The sequence below is a fragment of the Ursus maritimus genome (assembly GCF_017311325.1).
Source record: "Ursus maritimus isolate PB19 chromosome X unlocalized genomic scaffold, ASM1731132v1 scaffold_X1, whole genome shotgun sequence".
NCBI lineage: Eukaryota > Metazoa > Chordata > Mammalia > Carnivora > Ursidae > Ursus > Ursus maritimus.
The window spans coordinates 19319279-19333052 of record NW_024423319.1 but is presented as its reverse complement, the minus strand read 5'-3'; the positions used below and the strand labels follow the sequence as shown (position 1 = coordinate 19333052).

Sequence of the window (13774 nt, the reverse complement as noted above, 5' to 3'; positions counted from 1 at the left end):
ATTGCTATGAGAATCATGGCACTGTATGGAAAACTAGGTTCTAACCTGGAAAGTCTTGGTTGTTGAAAAGGATTCTCATTTTTATTTTAAATGTACAGTTACGTGATAACTGACTTCCCTTGTGTTGATAGAAGGTGTATTTTTGATCTAGAAACATTTCTTTCTTTGATGGTCATCTGGATAGACTATCTACTGTCCAGAGACAACATTCATTAGTTTTTTCATCTCTTGTTCTTAGGTAAGAAAACAATATTTATCTTTTAGACTTTTCTTTTATACTTATCTTTTATATTTTACTGAGCACTTATAATCCGATGGAAGTAAGAGTCTTCGGTGCTTCGAAACTGATCAGCAAGTCATAAGTGATTGGGGGAAATCCAAGTAATGACTTGCATTTTAAGTAACACCTGAATTAATAATTCACACAATCAAGACATGCTCCATCAGGCTTAAAGCACAGGTCAAGATGTAACATCAAGTAATCACAGTCAATTCTTTTTTTTTGTTTTCATATGGAATGCTTCACAGATTTGCATATCATCCTTGTGCAGAGGCCATGCTAATCTTTGTAATTGTTCCAGTTTTAGCATATGTGTTGCTGAAGCAAGCACCACAATCGAATCTTAACAGCAGTGAATTGAATGCATGTGAAATTGTATAGCACAAATAAAAATATCTGTTTACATATGTCCTTGATTTTCACCAGCTACAGATTTAAATTCAAATAATATTTTATCTGAAGAGATTATGGGGCACCTGGGTGGCTCAGTGGGTTAAGCGTCTGCTTTTGGCTGAGATCATGATCCCGGGGTCCTGGAATCAGGCCCCACATGGGGCTCCCTTCTTAGCGGGGAGCCTGCTTCCCCCTCTCCCTCTGCCTGCCACTCTGCCTGGTTGTGTTCTCTCTGTGTGTGTCAAATATCAAATTAAATCTTTAAAAAAAGAAAAAAAAAGGTAGTCTACTTGGTCACTCTAAATGTGGCATTCTACCAATTTCCTGAGAGAATTGTAAAGTGAAGTGAAGAAAAGATGTTTTTGGTTTTGATAAATTGTAGATTTTGGATCGAGGGTGTGTGTGTGTGTGTGTGAGTGTGTGCATGCGCACACACTCACATGCAAACTCAGCTGGAGAACAAATGCAAACAGAACTGAACTTGAATGTTGATTTTTGCATCTGATTTTATTTTTATATAGGCATGTATATGATCATATTCTTTCATGAATGAAAACTCAACCTGCATATTTGCCTTGAACTGTGATGTATAAAATAAAATGTAGCATACATTTTTTGCAATAAATGTAATTTGGTGTTTAGATTCTCTGAGAACCTTGATACTTCTGTACTGAAAAATGAACAGATGTGGAAAGTCTGTTTATAAATCTTAAGATGTAACCATTATACTCTTTCTCACCCATTTCTTTCAAAAGGTGCATTTTCCCAGGGATGCAGCTGGTCAATTCCACAAATATATTTTCTTTTTTTTTTTTTTAAGATTTTATTTATTTATTCGACAGAGATAGAGACAGCCAGCGAGAGAGGGAACACAAGCAGGGGGAGTGGGAGAGGAAGAAGCAGGCTCATAGCAGAAGAGCCTGATGTGGGGCTCGATCCCAGATCGCCGGGATCACGCCCTGAGCCGAAGGCAGACGCTTAACCGCTATGCCACCCAGGCGCCCCTCCACAAATATATTTTCAAAGATTGCATGGAACTTACATGTCTCTCATGCCAAATTGCTCATTTTATAAAAATATCTTAATAGAAACACAAATCATCCTTGTGCAGCCTTGAAATTCCATACTGGGAATATTTCCTTAATATAGAAATTCCACTGTGGTGGTTAAACCTGGTGAACAGATTTTACCTTGTTTCTGGCTTCAAAGTTATTTAGATGCTAAGTATTAATTAAGCATATTAATTTGGCTCATATTAAAGTGGCTCATACTATGCATGAATTAGAACATTTTCTTACACAGGTAATTCTGAGTGCATAGGTAATTCTGAGTGAGACACATTTGTACTGCATGATCATTGCAGTTGTTTTTTATGTTAGAAGAAAGTCTTTTCTTCCTTAAAATTTTTAAATTTCAGCTTTACTGAAATATACTTAAAATATGAAAATTATGGAAAGTTACATGAAGTTGGGTGTCATCCTTGCACAGGGGCCATGCCAGTCTTGTCTGTGTCTTCTAATTTTACTGTATGTGTTGCCCAAGCGAGCATTGCTTTCAGTTGTTCTTTAAAAGAAAGATTAGATGTGAACACTTTATCCCTAGAGTTGTGTCCCAGGTGTTTGGGCAGACTTTGTTGGGGACTTCTTGGGGATCATCTTGGACTGAAACCAATGAACCAGTCAAAAATGACCTCTCTACTTACCACATTCATTTTCCCCTGGACCCTTCATAATTTTTCAGGGGATCCCAGACTGGTGTTTGCATCCCAAAGCTCATGAAATATTTATTGTTAGGTTTCCAAAGCTTCCTTTCTGTCATTTGTAAGCTAAAATGTTTCTTTCATTGAAGGTCCTTGAGGATGGAAGGTAAAGCAAACCAAGGACTCAGTAAAGTCATCTTGAAGATTCCCAGCGTTCCTAAAACCTATGAAAAGCCCTGAGATGTCCTGTAGTCAAAAAAATCTGCTTCACTATATTTAACTCAGGATTTTCCAAATGTATCCAACCAAAGAACACTTCATTTTTATAATTGCTTCAGATCTATTAACATCCTTTAGTGGTATTCCTTGAAAGCAATGACCTTTAGGAAGGTCTAGGTTACTTGTATTAGCCCATTTAATGCATGTAAGCAATGGCATCTGAACCTGGCATTCTCAAACTCCCCAGGAATAAGATTTACCAGTCATCTCTGAGCAAGAAGATTAGCAGCAGTTAATCACAACTTCAGACTTCCTAGGATAACTGGCCATGAATGTTTGCATTGATTTAGGGTCCAGCGGGTTTGAAGGTAGCAAAAACTCCTGTGGTATCTCCAGTAGGTTCAGAAAATGGCCTTCTAGGCTTAGCACTTTCTTTGCTGCAGAGACAATGGAAAACAATGACCAGCCCCCAAAATGAAGAATGAGATTTGTTGGCATAGTCCCCTCTGCTCTTAGATGCTATTGCACAGGGATGATATTCACCAGAGATCTCTCCCCCTCTCCCTCTGTATTGAGTGGCTTTGAGAGGATGGACTGTTGAGCCATTAGGGTCACAGACCAAATCCAATTCCATGTTTCCGAGAACCCATCTTTTTCCACTGCGGAAAATTGAGTTTGCAAGTTTTGACAAAATAACATTTCTTTGAAGAAATGGTAAAAAGTAATTAACCATTGTGCAAAAAATTTTAAATCCTTGGCATCAAGTTTCAGTGGACTTTATTTTCAATGAATATGATTGGAATTTTATTTAATATATGATTTTGAAAAGTCAGTTTCTGTTTATATAGCACATAAGGTAGATCTAATATGGATGGTTTAATAACAAATGTTTGTTTTATGAACCAGTAGAGACTCATAATTAAAAATCTTGAAAGTTCAACATAAGCCTCTTATTAAGTGTGGTGTATCTTGTCATTTTTATAAAATTTTTGAATTAAGGGAGTGACTAGAGTAACCTTTAGTTTCTGTAAGTTCGAATATAATGTGCGATGAAGCTTTTCCCCTGCATGAGTAATAATAGAAAAGTAAAGTGTTTCATAGATCTATAGAACCCAAGTAAAAGTTGAGTTTTTACTCAGCTTTTGTGAGGAGCTGTAGGAATAACTGTAGGAAGCCTACAAACTTCAGATGTTTTAGGGAAGGAGGCAAACTGAAATGATCATGAGAGTAACATGGGCATAATCTTGATTGAACTCTAATTTTTTACATAATAATTTGCACATTCCACTGTTTTAACCAATATTAAAGCATGGTTACTTCATTTACTAATTTATTTACTCATTCAGTAACAATTTTGGGGCAAAAGTGAGGATGGGAGGTCCAGAGGAGATGTGCAGGCAAGAAAGAACGTCTCAGTTAGCAGCTCAGTCTAAGAGCAAGATTGACCCTGGCAGTGTGGTGTGTCCCCCCAGAAGTGCCTACTGTGGTCCTGGACCCAGTGACAAGCCTGGGGAGCCGGGGTGCTGAGTCATGCAACATCCACTCTTTGCTCCTATGTACCAGCTTTCAGGCATCCAGGACCTCTACACATGTGTGGCCATTTTCCTGGGGTCAGTGGTTTCTTGCAGAGAAAAAGAAGGAAAGGAAGAAGGAAGGAAGAAAAGGAAGGAAGGGAGGGAGGGAGGGAGGGAGGGAGGGAGAAAGTGAGCTTATCTTCTAGATAGGGAAGGGAAGGAGTGAGCTTATCTTCTAGAATCTTGGAGGCTATACTTAGTGCTTTGCATTATTTTTATTGTTAGACAAGGTTAAACACATTGATTTCCCAGAATGGATTGAAATTGAAGTTCTCTTGAAATATAATGGATCAAACTAGTTTTTCATTGATAATGGTTTGTTCTTTCCTCCATAGCAGTTTCAGGTTTACTTTCTCTGTGGCTCTAAGGATGATAGCCCAAGCTTTCTACTAGCTAGGGAACCCTGAGTTTCACTGTGGCAGAGTTCAGGGGGTTACATTTAAGAAAAAGTATGATCACTTTAACCCAGGTGCTCCCCTGCTACCTGTAACATCAGGTCCCAGCTTCTTTGCCTCTGTTCCTGTGTTCCCTCTGTGCCCCTCATCTCTGTTCCTTCTTCTCAGCTTCCAGAACATTTTATGTGAATTTAAATTTTCCAGTTTCAACCTTGTATTCTGGTTAGCTATCTGTTTACAAGTCTGATCTCTCAAAGGGCAATCCATACCAACTTCATCTCTTTATCCCCCAGAGTCTGCCACGGAGTCCTCACTTAGAAAATGTCTATCAAGTGTCTAATAAATAAATGGGATTTAACTTACATACAGCCCTTCAGGAAAGATGTGTTGTCTGATGGAGGGAAGCATTCCTTTACTTCCACAATTGAATGTCTACTTTTTACTAAGAGCTCTCTGGGAAAGAGAACCAGGCTATTGGGATATAGGAGCTTCTCCTTGTTGCTCTTCCCCTTTCACATCTTCCCTGTACCCCTTTCCTTATAGACGAATTATCAATTACACCTTTTGAGTTTCTCATTCTTCATCTTTGGTAAATTCTTGGGTTGATCCTTTTATAGATAAAACAATATTGGAATATGGGGACTAAGTGATGAAAAAAGGGAGAGGAAAAGAGTAAGATAGAGGAAGAAAGTGTCCATTGATTAAGCCTGGAAAGAGAGGCATTGCACAGCCAGTCCTGTTTGCTCAGTTTTGCACAGTACCAGTGAGTAGCTAAAATAAGTAGGACAGAGTTATGATGTATGAAGGATAGACAAGGAAAATTTTCTGTGTAAATAGCTGACTAGGAAAACTTCAGGGACAGTAGTCTCAACAATGTTTTCTTGGGTCTTGAGTGAGTCTAAGAGTGTTAGCCTTGGTTTGATGCCATTATCCTTTTGAATAATCACAGCAGCAAACACACAAGGGGGCTTCGATAGAGTTCTTGGGTAGGATAGAGGTGTGACAGGGGGTTGGAACCTATCATCTCCAACCACTGGAGGGAATCAAGGTGGAAAGGAGTGGATGGAATGCACTTCAAGATTCTTGCCCTTTACAAAGCCACGAGTGCTCCTGCACTTCAGCCTTGGTGCTGTCTAGAGTCTTGAAGTACACCAGACTGTCACTCTTTGCTATAGACCAGAGATTCTCAAATACTCAAATCTTGTGTCTCACAAATCACTGTCAAGGGACTGGGCTCTCACCAGGATAGAAACCAAACTCCCCTATGTTTTTCAGCAAAGGACATTGATGTGTTTAGATGGTTTGTCAGCATATTTATGATTTTTGGTGAGTTTCAAGGACATGATCAATTGCAGAAAGGTTATTGGACATAAATGTGATTGCTACAGAACTTCAAAGTAATTTGTCAATAGGCTGGGGAACCAAAAATGGAAGAAACATGAGATGTTTGTGCTTACTTCTAGTCCGCTGGAAGGTCACGGGTGGAGAATGGAGGTGGGGAGGGTGGGAGGAGGGTAGGTGGGAGATGACACGTGACATGTGCAGATGGGCAAGAGTATTGACAGAGGGCCAATATCAAGTCATGGAGAGGCGGTACACTAGTGAGTGAATGCTCAGGCACTGCCACTGACTCTCAGGGTGGCTTTGGGAAAGTTAGCTAACCTCTCTGGACTCTATTTTTCTCCTGTGTAAAATGGGGATGGTAATAACAGAATCCTGGATTTAGTAAGTGTTTAATAAAGGTCACTTAACGTTATTACTGTGTTAAACTTTTTTGAAAAATCTTCTATCTTCCTACTACTATAAAGCTAAATTCAGTAAATGTGGTTGAGTCTGGGCCCTATCCCAATGGGGCTTTATTGCTTAAATGTAAAAATAACATTGTAATGAGGTTATTTTCATCTTCACAGAACTCTTAGAGCAAGGGGCCTTAAGACAGATTCTGAGCAAACTCCACCCCAGTTTCTTCATGATTTCAGAGTAGAGATAGAAACATACCCTTAAATTGAAAGTTTGCAATATTTTTCAGTTCTGTGTGGGGGTTTTTTGGAATTTGCAGACTGTTTTAACTTAATGAAATCCTTTTTGTTTATTTAATTTATTTATTTTTAAAAATATTTTATTTATTTACGAGAGAGAGAGCACAAGTAGGGGGAGTGGCAGAGGGAGAGGGAGAGGGAGAAGCAGACTCCCTGCTGAGCAAGGAGTCCAATGCTTGGCTCCATTCTAGGACCCTGGGACCATGACCTGAGCCGAAGGCAGACACTTAATCAACTGAGCCACCTAGGCGCCCCAATGAAATCCTTTTTAATTGAGGGATTATAACTATCGGTTTAAATGCCTCTTCCTTTATTGACTGTCACCTTCACGAACGCAGAGACTATGTCATCCTCGTCCCTGGATTCCCATGCTCAGCATTGCCACGCATGGCACAGGGTAGGCACTGCATGAATGCAAATAAGTGCAGTGTTTTAGCTTTTCAAGTTAGGTGCTTTCATCTGTCCTAGTTCTAAAAGAATTCAGACTAAGTCTAGGGAAAATCAAAAGAAGATCTAAAAAAGATAGGATAGGGGCGCCTGGGTGGCACAGCGGTTAATCGTCTGCCTTTGGCTCAGGGCGTGATCCCGGCATTACGGGATCGAGTCCCACATCAGGCTCTTCCGCTATGAGCCTGCTTCTTCCTCTCCCACTCCCCCTGCTTGTGTTCCCTCTCTCACTGGCTGTCTCTCTCTGTCGAATAAATAAATAAAATCTTTAAAAAATAAATAAAAAATAAAAAAGATAGGATAAAAACCTATTGGTGCTTCCCTATTATTTCTCGCTAGATTTTTTTAAATGTCAATTAGGAGAATATTATACATTTCATGGATTAATAGAAAATCGAGGTTGGTGTAGAGTGGCATAGCTAGAAATGTAGAGATTTTGAGCAATAGCTTTAACAGTACAAACTTTTCAGTTATAAGATGACTAAGTTTGGAGATCTAATGCACAGTAATGTGACTGCAGTTAAGAGTACTGCACTTTATACTTGAAATTTGCTGAGAGTAGATATTGTTTTCACCACAAAAAAAGATAATTATGTGAGGTGATAGATGTGTTAATTAATTTGATCGTGGTAATCATTTCACAGTGTATATGTATATCAAATCATCACATTGTATGTATGTGTGTGTGTATATATATATATATATATATATATATATATATATATATATATATATATATATATACAGTGTTATGTGTCAATTATACCTCAATAAAGCTGGAAAAAATAGAATTCTCCAAATCCCACAGTCACTCTCATTGCTAAGCAAAGACTAGCCCTAGGAATAGAGATTGAAGAAATCAGTCAGGGAAAGATAGCACCAGACAAGACATCCGGAAGAATACCAGTACTGTCCCCATGAATCTTCCATCATTAAAGCTCCTTTTCTGCATCTCAGGGGTGAAGCTTCTATAGGGATTGATTTCTGTGTTTAGTACTAGGATATGCTTTGGGAATATTGGAAACCATTAAGTTCTACAGGCTGACTGAATTCTACTTAAAATCCTACAAGTCTTGTTTGTCAACTGGATATCTATAGGGTTCATCGGTGAGATTTTGTAGTCTAGCTATCGTGGCTAGCAGAGATAATGTGTACATCGGAGCAGCAGAGACTTAGGGTCAATTCTGCATTTCTAGGAAGTGAAGTCCTTCAGAGAGGACTTGTTCTTTTAGTGGAAATCAAACTAATGTTGAACTTCCCTTTGCCTGTTGTGGGTAGAGCTAGCCCTGGACAGTTAAAGAGAGTGTGAGACAGTACTTTAGCCATCAGGTATGAGAAACTTGGAATCCGTTTATCTTGCTAAATGCTTCCATAGGCCATTACCATCTTGCAACCCTTTGAAACAGCTTAAGCCACAATGGGGTTGGTGAAGCTCACATAAAATTCACTTTGGACATTGAATAAGCTGGATTTCTCTGGAAGCATTTCTTCTCTAAAATCGTAGGACTCTTAAAGACCACATCCCTTTGATTTTTGGCATTCTGAGTTCCCATTTCCTTTCTTCTATCATCTGGGTGTATAGGACCATATTCTGTCACTGTGAACTTAGCAAAGAGAAAGGAGAACTATGAAGGTGAAGTAGTTGGCACCAGCTCTCACAGAAGAGGTAGCTTGAATTCTCTATATCCTCTTTTGTACTTATGCACATTTAATTGGATCAAACAAATATCCAGTAATTTGTACATAGGGAGAACAGTTCTAAATATGCTAGGGTGTAGAAAGCAGAGGAAGACTACTTTGCCCTGAGGAAGCTTACATTCCAATGCACACAGGGCACATTTTATACAGGGTCTTCAAAGAAAAGACTTGGGGGGAAATCTGGGAAGACTTCCTGGAAGCAGTGATGGAAGGCAGTGTAGTAGTTTTTAACTCACAACACCAGACTCCCAGGATTCAAATCTCAGATGGACCACGTACTAGTTGGGTGATCTTGGGCCAACCCTTCTGTGCCTCAGTTTTCTGAGAAACTGAGATGACAACATCAGAGCCTACCTCACAGAGGTAATGTGAGAATCGAGTAAATTACTTATTGGAGAGATCAGGGCCTCTTTGTAAGTCTGGGATGGTGGGATACCCAGGGGAGGACTTTAGGAGTAGATACAAGATTAGCTTTGTGTATTGGATTGTGTTGGCTGCTACATGAGGATAGACTGAAGCAGGGTAAGAGTGGAGACCAATGAGGACAGGGTGGTTGTAGGAATTGAGGTGAAGGGATTGAGCCTGAGGTCTGGCATGGAAGACAGGCAGAAGCAGGGAATCATGAGCCACAGTGCAGAGGTGGGCTCCATAGCTGGGCCATGGATGCTGATCAGATGGGCCCAAACGAGGGCAGAGAAAGAAGAGGAGTATGGAAGGAAACTTGGCAACTTTCATTTGTAGGAGTAGAGTTTTGACACTCACATTTGAGGAGTGTTGACATGTAACTGGGTAAAGATGAAGATTTTGGACTTTCTACTCCTTTTAGAGGATTATTTTACAATATGGTGGAAATTTAATTCTGGAGAACTTCTGTTGTTGCAGCCAAAGGAAGTAAGTGTTGAGTTCTCTTGATAAATGAGGAAAGGAAAGGAACAAACATTAAATGCCTCCCTGTTGCTGATCAGCTGAATTCCTGCATAGCCGTGGGATTCCGGATGGGACAGGCTTGTAGAAGAGACACTCAGTTTGACCACTGACGAGGAAGCACATTGCTCAGGGGCTTCATATACAACTCAGGCAAAGGTGGGAGATAGGATGTAGAAGATTGTAACCAAATGGGTAGCTAGAAAGCTCAAAAGTTTCCCATTTGTTCATATGCTGTCATCTATATCAGGTGGGCTTCCAAAATAGTTTAGAGAGCTGCCAGAGTAATCATCTCAGGGCTTAATAACGGAGATAGTGGGTAGTGGAGTAAGACAGGGCAAGCTCATTTCCCCTGAGGTTTGAAAAGCAGCACAGAAAAGATGATAAAGCCAATGTTTATGGACTGATTCGAATCCCAGTTCTGTCAGGTACCAGCTATGTAACCTCAGACAAGTTACTTCAACTCTAATTGAAAATTTTTTTTCCAGTTTTATTGGCTCATATGGAATTTAAGAAACAAAACAAAGAAAAATAAACAAAAAGCCAAACTCTTAAATACAGAGAACAAACTGGTGGTTGCCAGAAGGGATTGGGGAGAAGGGTGAAATAGATAAAGGGGATCAAGAGTACACTTACCGTGATGAGCACTGAGAAATGTATAGAATTGTTGAGTCACTATATTGAACACCAAATGCCAATATAATACTGTATGTTAATTATACCCCAATAAAAAACAATGGAGAGAAGTTAGTCATTAGTTAAAAAACGTTTTATTGAGATATAATTGACAAATAACATTGTATAAGTTTAAAGTGTACAACATCATGATTTATGTATATGTTGCAAAGTGATTACCACTGTAAGTTAACATCCATCACATTACATAGTCACAATTTTTTAATTGTAATGACAGCTTTTATTATCTACTCTCATGGCAACTTTTAAATATACAATACAGTGTTGTTAACTATAGTCACCACACTGGACAGTACACCTCCAGAGCTTATTTATTTTACAGCTGGAAGTTTGTACCCATATCCTTCACCCCCATCCCCCACCCAGAGCAGCGACCAATCTGCCGTTTCTATGAATTTTTTTTTTTTAAGATTCACATGTAAGTGAGATCATACAGTGTTTGTCTTTCTCCATCTTATTTCATTTAGCATAATGCCCTCAGGCTCCATCTGTGTTGTTGCAAATGGCAGGGTTTCCCTCCTATTATGACTGGGGAGTAGGATTCCATGTGAGAAGTGGGAGTAATAGCCCCTATCGCCCCGGGCTGTTGCGAGGTTTAAACGGCTTTGAAAGACACAGAACCCAGCAAGTAAGTGACATTGTAAGCTCCATGGTTGTTAGTGGTTGTGGCCCCATGCGCGCTGCAGCTGTCCCACTCTAAGTCCTCAGCCTCTGTGCGCTGAGCTCCTTGGGTCTTCTAACCCCATGCTTCCTGAAGGCTAGTGTGTGTGGGAATGACCAGAAGTCTTGTAGCACGAGGATTCTGATTCAGGAGGTCTGGAACAGCCTGAGAATTTGTTTTCAGGCAAGACCAACACTGCTGGGCTGGGGGCCACACTTTAAATAGCAGAAGTCTAATTGGCACCCCTTCTTTCAGCCTCAGCTTCTTTGTAATCATCTAACCCACCCCCAGGGTGATCTTTATAAAATATCAATATCCATTACATCTCTACAGAAATATCAGTTCGAGTCATAGCACCTCCAAGTGTTCCCATGTGACACTAGAGTACATCAAATTCACAATTCTCCTCAGCCTGATATTCAGAGCTCTTTGCTTCTGGCTCCAACCTACCTTCCTAAGCGTTCCTGATTTCAATCACACTGTGTTGCATGCTGAGCAGGCCTGGCACTTAACTTTTGGTTTTGCTTTGCCTTTCTTATTGTGGTAGTAAAATACACATAACATAAAATTTACCATTTTAACCATGTTCTACGCATGCGACTGAAGGGCACTAAGTACATTCACACTGCTGTGCCCCGTCACCACTCTCCATCTCCACTTTGTCATAGTCCCAAACCGAAACTGTGTACCCATTAAACAGTATCACCCGTTTTTCCTCCCCTCAGCCCCTGGAAATCACCGTTTTACTTTGTTTCTTAGAACACTTTGCTATCTGTTATTTCAGTGGATCAGTGAAGTGGTGCTATTATTATTCCCATTTTACAGGTGAGGAAACTAGGGCCCAGAAAGGTCAGGTGACTTGCCCAGGTTCACATGCTAGGCAGCAGTGAAGACGATTTCATGTCGCCATACCATGATGTTCCACTGTGGTGCCTTTACTCGGGCTTTGTTTTCTGCCTCTGGTGTCCTCTCCTCTCCATCTACTGCCCGAGGTCTTTTGGATCCATTGCACAATTACCTCAGATGCCTGTGAAGCTTCTAGTCCAGTACTGATAATTCCCTTGCCTTGAATCAGTGGATTTATGTAGATGTCAGTCTTTCCCATAAGCTTGTGCGCTGCTAAGGCATAGTGGGCACAGGGATTGAATGAACTGCTGAAATTTCAGAACTGGCAGGACCATGGAAAGACTTTATAGATGATCCAGAGATTTAACTGGAGTATATCTAAGATGAGGAATTTAATGAATTGCTGCTTTCTTTCAGGGACATGTTCAGTTTTTACCGCACCATATAGAAACTGCAAATATCCTGCCAGAATGTTGAAGGATGTAAGAAACCTTTTGCTTCTTAGTATTGCCTCAGACTAAGAGAACATGCCATACAGAATTCCCCAAAGTGCAAAACCAGTAAGAGATGTACTTGTAGATCGAACTTTCTCTATCGATCTGAGTTTGCCTGCTTCTTTATTTCTTTCTCTTTCTTCCTTCCTTTCTTTTCTTTCTTTCTTTCTTTCTTTCTTTCTTTCTTTCTTTCTTTCTTTCTTTCTTTCTTTCTTCTTTCTTTCTTTCTTTCTTTCTTTCTTTCTTTCTTTCTTTCTTTCTTTCTTTCTTTCTTTCTTTTCTCTTTTGCCTGTTTGTCTTTTAGGAACAGAATAAAATTAGCAGGATGAGAGATGTTCAGCAACCTTTGACTGTTCATCAGCATTTTGCCAGGTAGCACTCAGTGCTTTTTCTTTAACTGATTCATCCACCAAACATTTATTCAGCATAGGTTTTCTGCCAGGAACAGTTTGGGGTGCTGGGAATACAACAGTGGACACAAATCGCCTGACCCTGTCCTCAGAAGGGACGGCAGAAGGTGCACAAAATGAACATCAGCTTTGGTCTAGGAAAGAGTGGACATTTTACTCGTGGAGGTATGTGTGCTCTTATGCAGATCGCCTCATTTTCTTCGGTGCCTGGCTTCTCCACCACCTCACCCAGACCAAGGCCCATGCCTGTGCAGTGAGCACTTGCTGAAAGAACTCAGGTTCGAGAAAAGAAAAGCCATTCTCTGGGGATGATGCAAAAGAATCAGAAAGCCTGATCCTGTTTCTGGATGTCTTTTGGGGCATGACTTTGCCTCGCCCTTTCCTGGTTTATGCAACATAGTACTTGGCACACATGTTACCTAATCCAGTCTAGGTTAATTTTCATTCTTAATTTTATCCGTTGGAAAATCATGTTCCCTTAAGATGGGTGAGTAACTGATGAAATAGAGTCTTACAAGATGTAATTTTTGAAGAAAGTTTTGATTGAAAATAAATTGGAAAATTCCGTGGCTTGTTTGATATATTTATGACATACACATTTAACATCATTACTGTCTACATGGGAATTATGAATATTTCATTCTTTCTTACTGTTTGAATATCTTTAATAAACCTTATATGAGTAAGAGATGATGACTTCATTCAAATTGATGAAGCATGCCATCATGCATTTCCCCCTATAAACTTAAAAAAAAATCCCCAGAGTCATACTGAGGTTTGAAAGACCACTTTCCTTTATGTGAGCAATTGTTTATAAAAAAAAAAAGTGTGCGTGTGTACATCTCTCTCTCTGTATAAAGGGAGAGTTGGTCTTTGATAACACACAGCAAATTTTATAACTACAAATATAAGGTATGATTATCTTCCACAAAGGCATTTTAAATACTTTGAGGTTTTTATTCTAAAATAAATAAATATTATAACCAGAGTAATAGCCCA

General features: G+C 39.7%; 2 non-coding genes across 2 annotated transcripts; both read right to left on the bottom strand.

Moving 5' to 3' along the window:
• Nucleotides 1-506: 506 nt before the first annotated feature.
• LOC121103821 lies at nt 507-611 on the bottom strand. The gene has a single exon (XR_005836112.1). It is a non-coding gene; the product is annotated as a U6 spliceosomal RNA (small nuclear RNA).
• Nucleotides 612-2116: 1505 nt separating this feature from the next.
• On the bottom strand, nt 2117-2222 carry LOC121103826. The gene has a single exon (XR_005836118.1). It is a non-coding gene; the product is annotated as a U6 spliceosomal RNA (small nuclear RNA).
• Nucleotides 2223-13774: the final 11552 nt, after the last annotated feature.